The sequence below is a fragment of the Monodelphis domestica genome, chromosome 6, assembly GCF_027887165.1.
Source record: "Monodelphis domestica isolate mMonDom1 chromosome 6, mMonDom1.pri, whole genome shotgun sequence".
NCBI lineage: Eukaryota > Metazoa > Chordata > Mammalia > Didelphimorphia > Didelphidae > Monodelphis > Monodelphis domestica.
The window spans coordinates 27311781-27324537 of NC_077232.1; positions in this window are offsets into that span (position 1 = coordinate 27311781).

Below are 12757 nucleotides of genomic sequence, written 5' to 3' on the forward strand. Positions count from 1 at the left end.
AAGTGACTTGCCCAGGGTCACCCAGCTGGGAAATGGCTGAGGCTAGATTTGAACCCAGGACCTCCCATGAGATGCGGGTTTCTTAAGGGAACCCAAAAGCGGCAGATGCTGGTCTGATTCATCCCGGCGAGTGGCTTGTGTCCCTCCAAAGGGACCTAAACTCCCAGGGCCCAGCTTGATCTCCGAAGCCCCAGCAAAGGTCAGGGCAGCACAGACGGGCTCTGGGAGGAGCAGAATGACCTCATACGAGGAGGAGGAAGGAATGTGCATAACTAGGGCCTCGATTTGGCAGGGATGTCTGTTTCACAGTCCCGTGGTGCGTCCCACGGCTATCTCACATTCCATTCATTCTACATAACTGTAGAAAACACCAAAAAGCCAACGCTGGGGGGAGACGACGTGACCACCCATCTCCTCGTAGACCTCCGGCGGCCCAGCGAGAGCAGGTGGTCGCTCGTCTCCTCCAAGGCAAAGCTAGTCTTGTATAAGTTAATAACATTCAAATCTGGAGCAAGGCCTCCACGGACGTTTCACAGCACAGAGTAGAAGGGCAGAAAACCTTCACAATGTGCCATTTCAAACACTCACAGGACTCTGAGGAAGTCCACAAAGCCAAGGACGGAGACACACATGGTCCATATTTCAATGTGATTCAGCAAGCATTTATCTAGGCCCTCCTGTATGCAAGGCACTCTGGCAGGCCCTGAGGATACAAGAGGAAAAAACGCAACGGGAGCTTATGTTCTAGGGAGGGAATAAAACAGGTGCCCCCTCTCTCTTCTGAGGGTGCTCTGTGCTCTCGTGGCCCTGTGCGGGGTCCCGGGAAGCTTGCTTTCTTTCCTGAGGGTATTATTTTTCTTATGCTTCCAGTATTTATTAATAACCTTTATAAAATATAATACTTGGAGTATTGGGATATTATTTTTTAATCATACACTATATGTTGTGCATTCATGGCATCTCTTCTCCTTCTCCTCCTACAGAGTGATGAAACAGCCTTCAACGTGCAGGCCCTGGGTCCACGCAGGGCATTATGATTTAATTTATAATGATTTCATTAATATTATTATTATTTATTTATTTTTAGGGTCCTTCCCTTCTGTCTTAGGACCGCTTCCTTTTCTCAAGTAGTAAGTCCTTAACTCAGGAGATGGGATCTCTGGATTCGTCAAACCTTTCTCTACTCGCTTGTTCCTTTCTAGATCTTGTACATCTAACCTCATCGGTTTAAACAAGATCCAGTCACTTCTAACTGCTGTTCCGCTCTCTCAAGGGATCATACCTAAACGATCAAGACAGGATACAGTCTGGGAGACTATGAAGTAGCGGATTGACATTTTCTCATTTAACTTTCTACACTGGCCAAACAATTTCCTGCAGGACCAGGTCTTCCAGCAAGCCAGGCCAGCTCCTCTCTGAACAATGGTAAGATTAAAATTAGTTTCTCTACTAAAAGTATTATATTTTTATGAGGTTTATTAAAGATTATTAGAAATAAAGAAAATATAAAATAAGAAAGCACATGCCTAGGCACAACCACTTACTCTACATATTGCCTGCTAGGTAGAGAGCCGCGTGTGCTTAGAAGTGGAAGTAGAGAGAGGGGCGAAGTAGGCGGAAAGTCAGTTTAAATACAAATTTGTGTTCTCGAACTCAGGTGAGGACTCAGGGTGATATTATAGGGAATTCTGGGAACTACCAAGGACTTCTGGGAATTGAAGTCTGGGGTTCAAATCTCCATTTTACAACAAGGGACAAAAGATCCCAAGATCTCCCCACCTCACCAGCCTGCCTCCAAGGCTAGACGCGTCCGTCTCAGAATTACTGTTTGGTCACTTAGACTCGTGAAAGAAAACAGACGTCGGAGTCAGGGTCCCAACTCCTGGCCCATGGGTGTGCTTTACCTGCCAGGGGTCTTCCCAGCTGAGGATGATCTCCCATAAGTATTGTTCCACCAACACAGCCTTGGAGAACCCACGGTTAGTTCCTAGTGAGCCCTCAGAGGAAGATTTCAATAAAGGTAAAGAATTAGAATATAAAAGAGAGCACTGTGTGAAGTCAGAGAGGGAAGGTCATTAATAAATGAGGGATTGGGAGGGGCAGCTGGGTAGCTCAGTAGATTGAAAGCCAGGTCTAGAGATGGGAAGTCCTAGGTTCAAATGTGGCCTCAGACACTTCCCAGCTGTGTGACCCTGGGCAAGTCACTTAACCCCCATGGCCTTGCCCTTAGCACTCTTCTGCCTTGGAATCAGTACGTGGTATTGATTCTAAGGTGGAAGGTGAGGGTTTAAAAAATAAATAAATGAGGGATTGGAGAAGGCTTAGGTTGGGGCTGACATGGGACAGTCATACAACAACCATTTAGCAATCTCCTCTTGTGCGCCAGGCTCAGCCTAAGCTTTGGGAATCCTGGCTGCCATCTAGTCCAGCCTCTACCTAAGAAGAAACGCAGCCATTCCCCATCTGAAGAAAGATCACCTAGCCTCTGTTGGAAGTCTTGAGATCCCAGATCCACTGACTCTTAGAGACCGTCCAGCCCAGCTCCCTCATTTTACAAATGAGGAAACTAAGACCGCAAAAGGAAAATGCTTTAGCCAAGCGCGCACAGACAACAAGGGCGAGAAGTAGCCTCTATTTCACCAGCCAGTACTCTTTCCACCATGCTAAGGGGCCTTGAGGAAGCCAATCCCAACTGGGTGTGCTGGCTAAAGAACGTGAGTAAACTCCTTGAGAACATTTTCTGTCTTTGGATCCCCCGTGCCTAGCACAGAACCTGGCACATAGGGAGCATTTAAGTACTTGTTGATTGATTAATTTAGAGCATTTTTCCAGGATTACAAAAATCTTTCTTTCCCTCCCCTCCCCCCAACTCCCTCCCATATCCTGTAAAAATTAAATTATATATTTAGTAATAAAAATATTATATTTTTATGAGGTTTATTAAGGATTATTAGAAATCAAGGAATAAAGAAGATACAAATAAAAACCACGTGCCCATGGCTGGTTAGCCCATTCAACATCCCCGCACTTAGCTTAGCTTACCACTATACTTCCTACATCATTGCAATGGCAGTGAGAGAGCATGGGAGGTGTTACTGCCAGTTAAACACCAATTGTGATCTCGCCAACCTGGGGACTCAGGTGAGATAATAGGGAATTCTGGGAAATACCAAGGACTTCTGGGAAATGAAGTCTAGGGTTCAAAATCTCCTTTTATACAATCCGATACACAGTTCCACTGGGTTTTACATCTGTGTTTGGCCAAGACCTATTTCCCTATTATTGATATTTGCACTAGAGTGATCATTTAGGGTTTATAAAAAAAAAAAAAAGGAACATTTAAATACTTGTCGATTGATTGGCAGCTCTCCCTTTTAGGAAATTTCCCAGTCATCAAGCCTGGATTTGTCTCTTTTCCATTTCCTCCCATTGTTCCTAGGTTCTGCCCTCTGGGGCCACGCAGAACAAGGCTGAGCCCACTTCCACAGAACACACAGCGATCACACAGTCCCTGTAACTTCTCTAGGGCAAACCACCCTGGTTTCTTCAGCCTCCCCTCGTGTTACATGGAGTCCAGGCTCATGGGACATCAGGTCACCCACTTCCCTTCTCTGTGGTCAGCTTCCTCACCAGGAAAAGAGGAAGGTTTAGACTGAAGCATCACTAATGTCCATTCCGCAGGTCATCCACAAGCATTTACGAAGCCCTTACTATAGGCCAGGTCCTGTGTTAAGTGATGGAGACACAAACACAAGCAGAAAGACGGGCCCTGTCCTCAAGGAGTTTATATTCTAAGGGGAGAAGACAACAGATAAAAGGGAGTTGAAAAGAGAGACTGGGAGAAGGTACCCCCATGAGGACTGGGGGAGAAAGCCCAAAGAGTCAGGAGGGCAGCCTGGAGACGAATGAAGACATGATTGACATGGACATCCTTGTTAGAATGGAGATTTTGGAAGGAACCAGCCAATCAGAGAGGGACAGAGAGAGAAACAAAGAGACAGAGAGAGGCAGAGACAGAGAGAGAAGAGAGACAGAGAGACAGAGATAGCTGGAGACAGACACAGATAGAGAAAGAGGGAGGTCAAAAAGCAGAGGATAATCCCAATGGTGAAGTCCAGAGATGGAGTGAGCTTCCAAGATGAAGAGGTTTCTAGAGTATGGTAGAGAGTCTGGAGGGTCAAGAGTACAACCTGATTGTTGTTACACTCTGCTTTTTTTTAATACCCAAGGAAAACTGCCTAATCAAAATAATCTTCCAGAGAATATTCTAAAAACCCATTTTTGAGGGGGCAGCTGGGTGGCTCAGTGGATGGAGAGTCAGCCCTAGAGACGGGAGGTCCTAGGTTCAAATCTGGCCTCAGACACTTCCCAGCTGGGTGACCCTGGGTAAGTCATTTGACCCCCATTGCCTAGCCCTTACCACTCTTCTGCCTTGGAGCCAATACACAGTATTGACTCCAAGATGGAAGGTAAAGGTTTAAAAAAAACAAAAACCCATTTTTGTACAACTCATGTATTTAAAAAATAGTGGATATTAGGGCAGCAAGGTGGCTCTCTGAATAGAGAGCCAGGTCTAGAGATAGAAGGTCCTGGGTTCAAATCTGGCCTTAAACATGTCCTAGCTGTAGGACCCTGGGCAAGTCACTTACCCCCAATTACCTAGCCCTTCTCACTCTTCTGCCTTGGAACTGATAGTTGATAATGATTCTAAGACAGAAGGTAAGGGTTTTTAGAAATTAAAAAAACAAACAAACAGTGGATATGGGTGCTGTGTATCTTAACAAAGAAGAACCTTCTCTTCTTCATTAACATCCTTGATTTTGAAGGAGGAACAAGTTGGTTCCATTCAGGCTGGTCATTTGCTGGAGAAAGCCAGACAGCCCATACTCTCATGGCTTAGGGCCTCCATCTGTGAACTTCTTGTAACTCAGATCACTTTCTTCTAATAGGGAAAAGGAAATGAAAATCCTGCGGTTGTCAGAGCCAACAGCCCAGGTGAGATTTCGATTCTGCTTTGAAAAGAGAAATGACCCCTTAAAAACCAAAATGGCAAAAATGAAATACAAGTCACCAGCCTATGCTGAGATGAGGAGAGAGGAGGAAGAGAGAACCACAGCCAGGGGATGAAGAAGGGCATCTAGCCCTGAAGGCTGGAATCAGTCTAACTATCTGCAGCCTTATCTTGAGCAGACCCTCAAGAAGACCCTCCGAAGATCAACGAATCCTACTCTGATGCTTAGTATCTTGACGCCTTGGGGAAACTTTCCTAGGATCCTGTTTTCTCACTCGTAAAATGAGGGGATTGAATTATATGTCCTCTGGGGTCTCTTCTTGCTCTTGTGCCATTACCCTATGAACTCATGGTTTTCTAGTACTTTCAAGTTTCCAGAGTTCTTTCATCCTAACAACTCTGTAAGGCAGGTAAGGAAAGAGGAGTTACCCTCATTTACAGATGAGAAAACTGAGAGTTGAAGTGCCTAAGTCGGAGTTACAGATAGCAAGAGTACCCCATGGTCTCAGGTTAAGTTCAACTAGCACTGATAAGATGGATCCACAGTTCATGACTACTGTGTCTTCCCTTAAAGTTTTTCAGGCAACCCTAAGGTGTTTGGGGAGTGTGTTCTCAAGTACTGGAATCCATGAGCCCCCACCAGTGTGCTTCTCCCCTTGATTACCCATGATATCAATTAGCTCTAAAAAATGAGTGCTTGTTTTTTAGGAATTAAACCTAATGGTGGTATTGCTAGGTCAAAAGGTATTCACATTTTCAACTCTTTGAGCATAGGAAAAGGGCCTATATGTCCCAAAGTATTTATAGTACTCTCTCTTTGGTGGAAGAGAGCCAGAAATTGAAGGGATGCCCATCAGTTGGGAAATGGTGAAACAAACCATGGCGTATGGTTCTTTTCTTTCTGAAAGACCTCTTTATTTTTTTAAATTGTATTTAATTAGATGATTTAGAATAATTTTCCATGATTACAAGACTCATGTTCCTTCCCTACCCCCACCCCTTCCCATAGCTGATGCACAATTCCATTGGGTTTAACATGTGCCATTGATCAAGACCTGTTTCCTTTTTAATATTTGCACTAGGGTGATCTTTTAGAATCCACTTTCCCAGTCGTAGCCCCACCAACCCATGTGATCAAGTGTTTGTTTTTCTTCTGTGTTTCTTTTCCCACAGATACAGTTAGCGTTCTTTCTCATATGTCCCTCCAAATAGCATTGCTGCTGGTAGAGAAGTCCATTACCTTCAATTGTACCACAGTGTATTGGTCTCTGTGTACAATGTTCTCCTGGTTCTGCTCCTCTCGCTCTGCGTCACTTCCTGGAGGTTGTTCCAGTCTCCATGGAATTCCTCCACTTTATTATTCCTTTTAGCACAATAGTATTCCATCACCACAATTTGTTCAGCCATTCCCCAATTGAAGGGCATCCCCTCATTTTCCAATTTTTGGCCACCACAAAGAGCGCAGCTATGAATATTCTTGTACAAGTCTTTTTCCTTATTATCTCTTTGGGGTACAAGCCCAGAAGTGCTATGGCTGGGTCAAAGGGCAGATATTCTTTTGTCGCCCTTTGGGCGTAGTTCCAAATTGCCCTCCAGAATGGTTGGATCAGTTCACAACTCCACCAGCAATGCATTAATGTCCCCGCTTTGCCACATCCCCTCCAACACTCATTACTTTCCTTTGCTGTCATGTTAGCCTGGCGTAGGATTCTGATGGGATACTACTGCACTGTAAGAAAGGATGGGTGGGTTATTTTGGAAAAACGTGGAAAGGCCTACATGAAATTGTGAAGAACAAAATGAGCAGAACCAAGAGAATGTTATATACAACAACAGAAATATTGTTTGAAGAATGACTTGTGTGTGTCCATCTCCAGAGAAAAGAACTACTACATAGAAATGACATCGTTTTATAGACACATAAATCTTTTTGTTGAATGATGCCTTCTCTGCTAGGGGAAGGGGAAGGAGAGAGAATTAAGTATTTTAATGTAACCAACAAATAAATGTAATTTTTAAATGGGTATTTACTGGAAACATAAAAGATAATTTATATTTACATATCTGTCTCCTACATGATAATGCAGGGAAGAGAGATGGAGGCTGGGGGGAAAAAAACCAGAGTAGGAGAATTGGAATAAAAATGTGCCCTGAATGTCTGCGACACACTCTCCACTCAGCCTCCAGGGGAGCGTGGGTCCAAGTTTAGAGAGTACATGCGGCACAGGGATAACATAGCTCTGGTGGCTGGAATTCTTCATCCCTCCCCCTTTGTAGGGTTCTTGTAGTGGGACTCATTTTAGAGCCTCATATCTTCCTTCCCCCATCTTGGGCAGACTGTTCCCAGATGAAGACTCTACTGACAGCTACTCTCCTCCTGGGGATGCTGCTGGGATGCCAATAGAAAAATCCAAACCCTCTGAGCAAGTCATGGCAAGAGGGAGCCAAGGCCAAGGCCAATTTCCTCCCTCCCTCCCTCACCTCCAAGTAATGAATCCCTTCTTTAAATTTAGCTGGAATGCTCTTCTTTTTGGCTTACCGCCTTCACCCTTCTGGGTTCTGAACTAGCCCCTGGTTTTATGCAAGCCTTCCAGTGTGGCCAAGTTCTTCTCTGGTCAAGGTATGAGGTTCAACTCCTTATTTGCTGAAGGGGAATGGGACGACTGATTAGTGTTCTCCAATTTATCCTGCATCGGTCTTGTTTGTACAGAGTGGGCTGAATACTGTCTAAACTGTCAGCTGCTTGAGAGCAGGGCTGTGGATTTGTTTTTTATTTTCATCTTGTGCAGAGGGGAGAGGGTTATACTTCCTTTGTGTCCCTAACACTTATTATGGTGCCTGGCACCTAGGAGGTGCTTATTAAATGTTCACTGACTTGGGGGCAGCTGGGTGGCTCAGTAGATTGAAAATCAAGAGTTCCTGGGTTCAAATCTGGCCTCAGACATGTTTTAGCCATGTGACCCTGGGCAAGTCACTTAACCCCATTGCCTAGCCCTTACTACTTTTCTGCCTTAGAACCAATACCCAGTGTTGATTCTTAGGCAGAAAGTGAGGGTTTTTAAATAAATAAATGCACTAGAGGGGGCAGGTAGGTGGCTAAAGCACCAGGCTTGGAGTCAAGAGGATCTGGGTTCAAATCTGGCTTCAGACACTTCCTAGTCGTGTGACCTGGAGCAAATCATTTCATCCCAATAGTATTAGAATTAAACCCATGCCCAGCCCTTATCACTCTTTTGCCTTGGAACTGATATTTAGTATTCATTCTAAGGCAGAAGATAAGGGTTTGTTTAAAACTGATACTAAGAGGGGCATCTAGGTGGCATAGTGGACAGAGTGCCAGGTCTGGCGTTGGGAAAACCTGAATTTCAATCTGGCCTCAGACACTTCCCAGATGTGTGACCCTGGGCAAGTCACTCACTCTCCATTCCAGCCCTTACCACTCTTGCACTGCCTTGGAACCAATACACAGTATGTGTATATATATAAATATAAATAATAATAAACAAATAAAATAAATAATGAATGAGTGAATAATAAAATAAATAATATATTTAGATATATGTTTATATTTTTATATTTTTACATTTTTTATGTATGAAATCCAAGGGTTGGTTGACTCTGGTGAGTATTAAGACGGCTGGGCTGGTGGCCAAACTGCAGGCAGGTCGAGGCTATCCAGCAGAGTCCTCCAATTTTACGGGAAAGGTGGCAAGGGAGCAAATGGCAAGACTGAGATTTGAACCGAGATCTTCTCACTCTGGGCCCAGGCCTCTTCCCACTGCTGGCTCCCTGGATGGTTCATGAATCTGCATGTGTCCAGCTGGTTCAAGCAGGGCAGCAGGCTACAGTACCAGCCCATACCAGCCGTCCTATCATTTCTCCAATTCAATACCCATTTATGAAACACCTACGAAGTGCAACGGGCTCCAACTGAGGATACAGAACTAAACAGCTCATCTTGGCCCAACGGGACGTCGGACCCTTCTTGTCTTAGTCCACAGGCGTTTTATTTCATTTTAGGTGGCTCAGGAGATAGTGTGAGTTGAACCAATGCTTGTTGGCTGGCTGCCTGAATTGGAGGCGAGGGCTAAGACCCTCAGGTAGGCTCTCCCGGATCTCTAGGGGCCTGAATTTCCAAGGAGCCACTGGCCCAAGTTCAAACGTCTCCAGGAAGTCTTCTACTTGATTTTATTTTTGACTGCGTAGACCCGATGGCTTTTCCCCCTGCATTTTTTTCCTTTCCAGGAAGCCAAGTCCCATCGAGACCCAGCCAAAGCACTAGATGCCTAGCCTCAATATCAGGAAATAATAATAACTCTAATACGTCGGTAATTACTTTTTTCCTCCGAGCTGATCGAGACAGAGATCTGGCCTGTGGCGAAACCAAAGAAAAAAACTAAATAGAAAAAAGAACGAGAGGATGCATCTGTTTCCTGGCTCAAGCCGATCCGATGGGCCCTGCACCCAAAGCCAGCTGCGCTGAAGCTCGCAGATGCTCTGAGGAGAAACAAGGTAGTCGGGGGTGCTCAGCAAAGGCAAGAAGCTCCCTAAAGAGGGAGGAAAGCATCAGACAGGAAATTTGATTATGGAGAAGCCAACTGGAAAAGGGCCATGTAGAGCTTAGAGCAAAGACACCTGGGCAGCTAGGTGGGCCTGCAGTCAGGAAGACCTGAGTTCAGACCTGCCTCAGACGCTTCCCGGGCAAGTCGTGTAACTGCTGTCTGCCTCGGTTTCCCCATCTGTAAAATGGGAACAATAAGAGGGCCTCCCTCCTGCGAATCAAATGCAATAAGAGTTGTAGAGCTCTTTGCCATGCTTAAAAATCTGTAAAAATGCTGACTGTGATTATTACTAGAGACCCCCAATTCACAACACTCTTGCCCCGTGTATTAATTAGATAATTGATTTAAGGGTTATGGTGATTGAGAGATCAGATCTGTCAACCCCGTCCCTTTCCTCCCCCCCCCCCCAAGTTGGTTTCTTCAGCTGCTGACACTGGAAGACAACTCTGAGTGAGTTTCCTGATAAATCTAATAGATAACTCTCTCTCTGAATAGTTTAAACAAGGGGGTTTATTTAGGAAAAGGGGAAGGGCAGGGGAGTTTGATGGGAGAGAGGCTTTACCGTTTCCCTAATCTTAAAATACTCCTAAACCGAAGAATAGTAGAATAGAGTCTTGAATGGAAGGAGGATTTTTAGCCACTTCTGTCCAGTAGGGAGAAATCAGTAAGAGAAGGACCTTCTCAGGCCTTACTCCTTCCTGTCTCAAGAGCAAGACAGACCCCTTCTCACAGTGTGGCTCTTCCTTTCAACCGTCTCCCCCCCCCACCCCCCATTCCATTCCAGAATGCTTCTTGATTGACAGCTTCTACAAATGTTACTCCTCCGGCTCTGTTGCAGGTTTTCTCCCATTTTCTCATTCACACCCTGGACTTTAAAGGTCTTGTCCACCACCACCACCCCCATAATGCATCTGCTATAGATCAATTAAACCATCAAGCTCTTCCAGTATGCAAGGCATGGCCAGAAATGCTGGAGATAAAAAGACATAAAAAGGAGACGACCCCGACGCTCCAGGAGTTCCATGTCCTGGCAGGGAAGACGAGGATTTGTGTGAGAGAATAAATACAAGGGAGTTTGGGGGGGGGGCACCTAGCATTTAGGGGTATCAGGAAACACTTCATCAACAAGGCAATACTTAAACTGAGACTGGAAGGAAGAGAAGGATTCTATGAGGATGAGGGGAGGAAGGAAAGACCCACAGTGCAAAGGCCTGGAGGTGGGAGATGGAATGTCAAGGGTGAAGCCCAGAGAGAAGGTCTGTGCCCTGATCGCAGAGTACTGGAAGGGAAGGCAGTCACAACATGGTGCATTCTTGATAGTCCCCGTTGATCGGTGAGCTCCATGAAGGCAGAGCGCAGAGGGCTTAGCACACAGCACAGATTTAATTCATGCCCATCGAATGGCTGCATGAATGAACAAATGAATCAGATCAGTCTTCCATCATTTCTGACTGATGGGGGCCAAAGCTCTTCCCTTCTCTGAGGATCAAGTTCTTCCAGAGTCAAAGAGGAAAAAGCAAACTCTCACTCCCCCAAAGGCTGCGCTCCTCTGAGGAAGACACTTTGGGAAGCCAACTCGCCAAACCCTTCTCGGGAAGGCCATTGGTGGGATAAGTACCAGATCTGGATGAAACTTGGGTTCAGATCCTGACTTTGCCACCACCTCAGGCAGATCATGGAACTTCCCTGGAACTCAGTTTCCCCCTCTGTAAAATGAGAAGCTCAGTCACGATGCCATCTTTGGTCACTTCCAGCTCTATGTCCAGGATCCCTGATTTCTAGATAGGATGACTTGTAAAAAGCATGCTGTGAGTAGGTGTTTCCAGCGGCCCCCAGGCACCGATTGGGAAAAAAGAGAACAAGAGGCCACAGGAAAGGTAAGAAATTTCATCTGTTTTCACCCCCACCCCCACCCCCACCACCCCGCCCAGTGCCGGGACTTGCAGGACTGGATGGTGGGGTTATAGAAATAAAACGTTCTCAAGTGCTTGGAAGTAATTTGTTCTCTTGCTTCAGTTGACCTCCAGTGACAAACTCCTCTGATGGGCCCTCATGGTTTGGAGGTGAGCCCAGGTTCTCTAAGCCTGTGCTAGCATGATGCAGTCTGTGGTTGGTCTTACTGGGTGAGACAGGCTTTCATAGAGGCCAGGTAATGCAGTGTGTCTGTCCTCTGCGGACTAACTGAACTAACTACAGAGGCTCAGGACCAGAAGGATGGGAGAAAGGAAAGAAAGGAAAATGAGCATTTATCCAGTGCCTCCTATGTCTGAGTATTTTATAAATATCTCATTTGGTCCTTATAACAACTCTGGAACGTAGGGTCTATTATGATCCCCATTTTACATTTGAGGAAACTAAGGCAGAGAGCCCCAGGGTCACACAGCTAGAAAATATTTCATGGTGACTCTTACTTAATCCTTACCACTCTTCTGCCTTAGAATACTTAGCATTGATTCTAAGAGAAAAAATAAGAAAAGAGGGGAGGAAGGAAGGAAGGAAGGAAGGAAGGAAGGAAGGAAGGAAGGAAGGAAGGAAGGAAGGAAGGAAGGAAGGAAGGAAGGAAAGAAAGAAAGAAAGAAAGAAAGAAAGAAAGAAAGAAAGAAAGAAAGAAAGAAAGAAAGAAAGAAAGAAAGAAAGAAAGAAAGAAAGAAAGAAAGAAAGAAAGAAAGAAAGAAAGAAAGAAAGAAAGAAAGAAAGAAAGAAAGAAAGAAAGAAAGAAAGAAAGAAAGAAAGAGAAAGCTAATCCCTTGATGTCAATCATCCTAATTTTCAAAAAAAGGTGAAAGCCCCCTAACACCTTAGCAATCCCCCGGGAACCTAAAGGAAGAGCTGTGTGTCTAGCCACCCCTCTGCGTGCCTGACAGCATTCTGAAGGAGAGCTAGAACAAGGACCCCTAGCAGAGTTGATAAGGGCTACAACACTCATTCGAGCTTTGTTACAACTAAACCAATGAGGTAATCAAACATTATTATCAGTTTGTCATAGATGTGGGAAATGTCCCAAGGTCACACAGTTTCAAAGTATCTGTGGCTAAGAACTAGGAAATGAACTCAGGCCATAGGATCAGAGATCAAGAGCTGGAAAGAGTAAGAGTCATCTGGCCCAAACCTCAAGTTTTACCAATCAGGAAACTAAGGCCCATCAAGATGAAATCACTTGCCTCCGGACATACAGCTAAGTAGT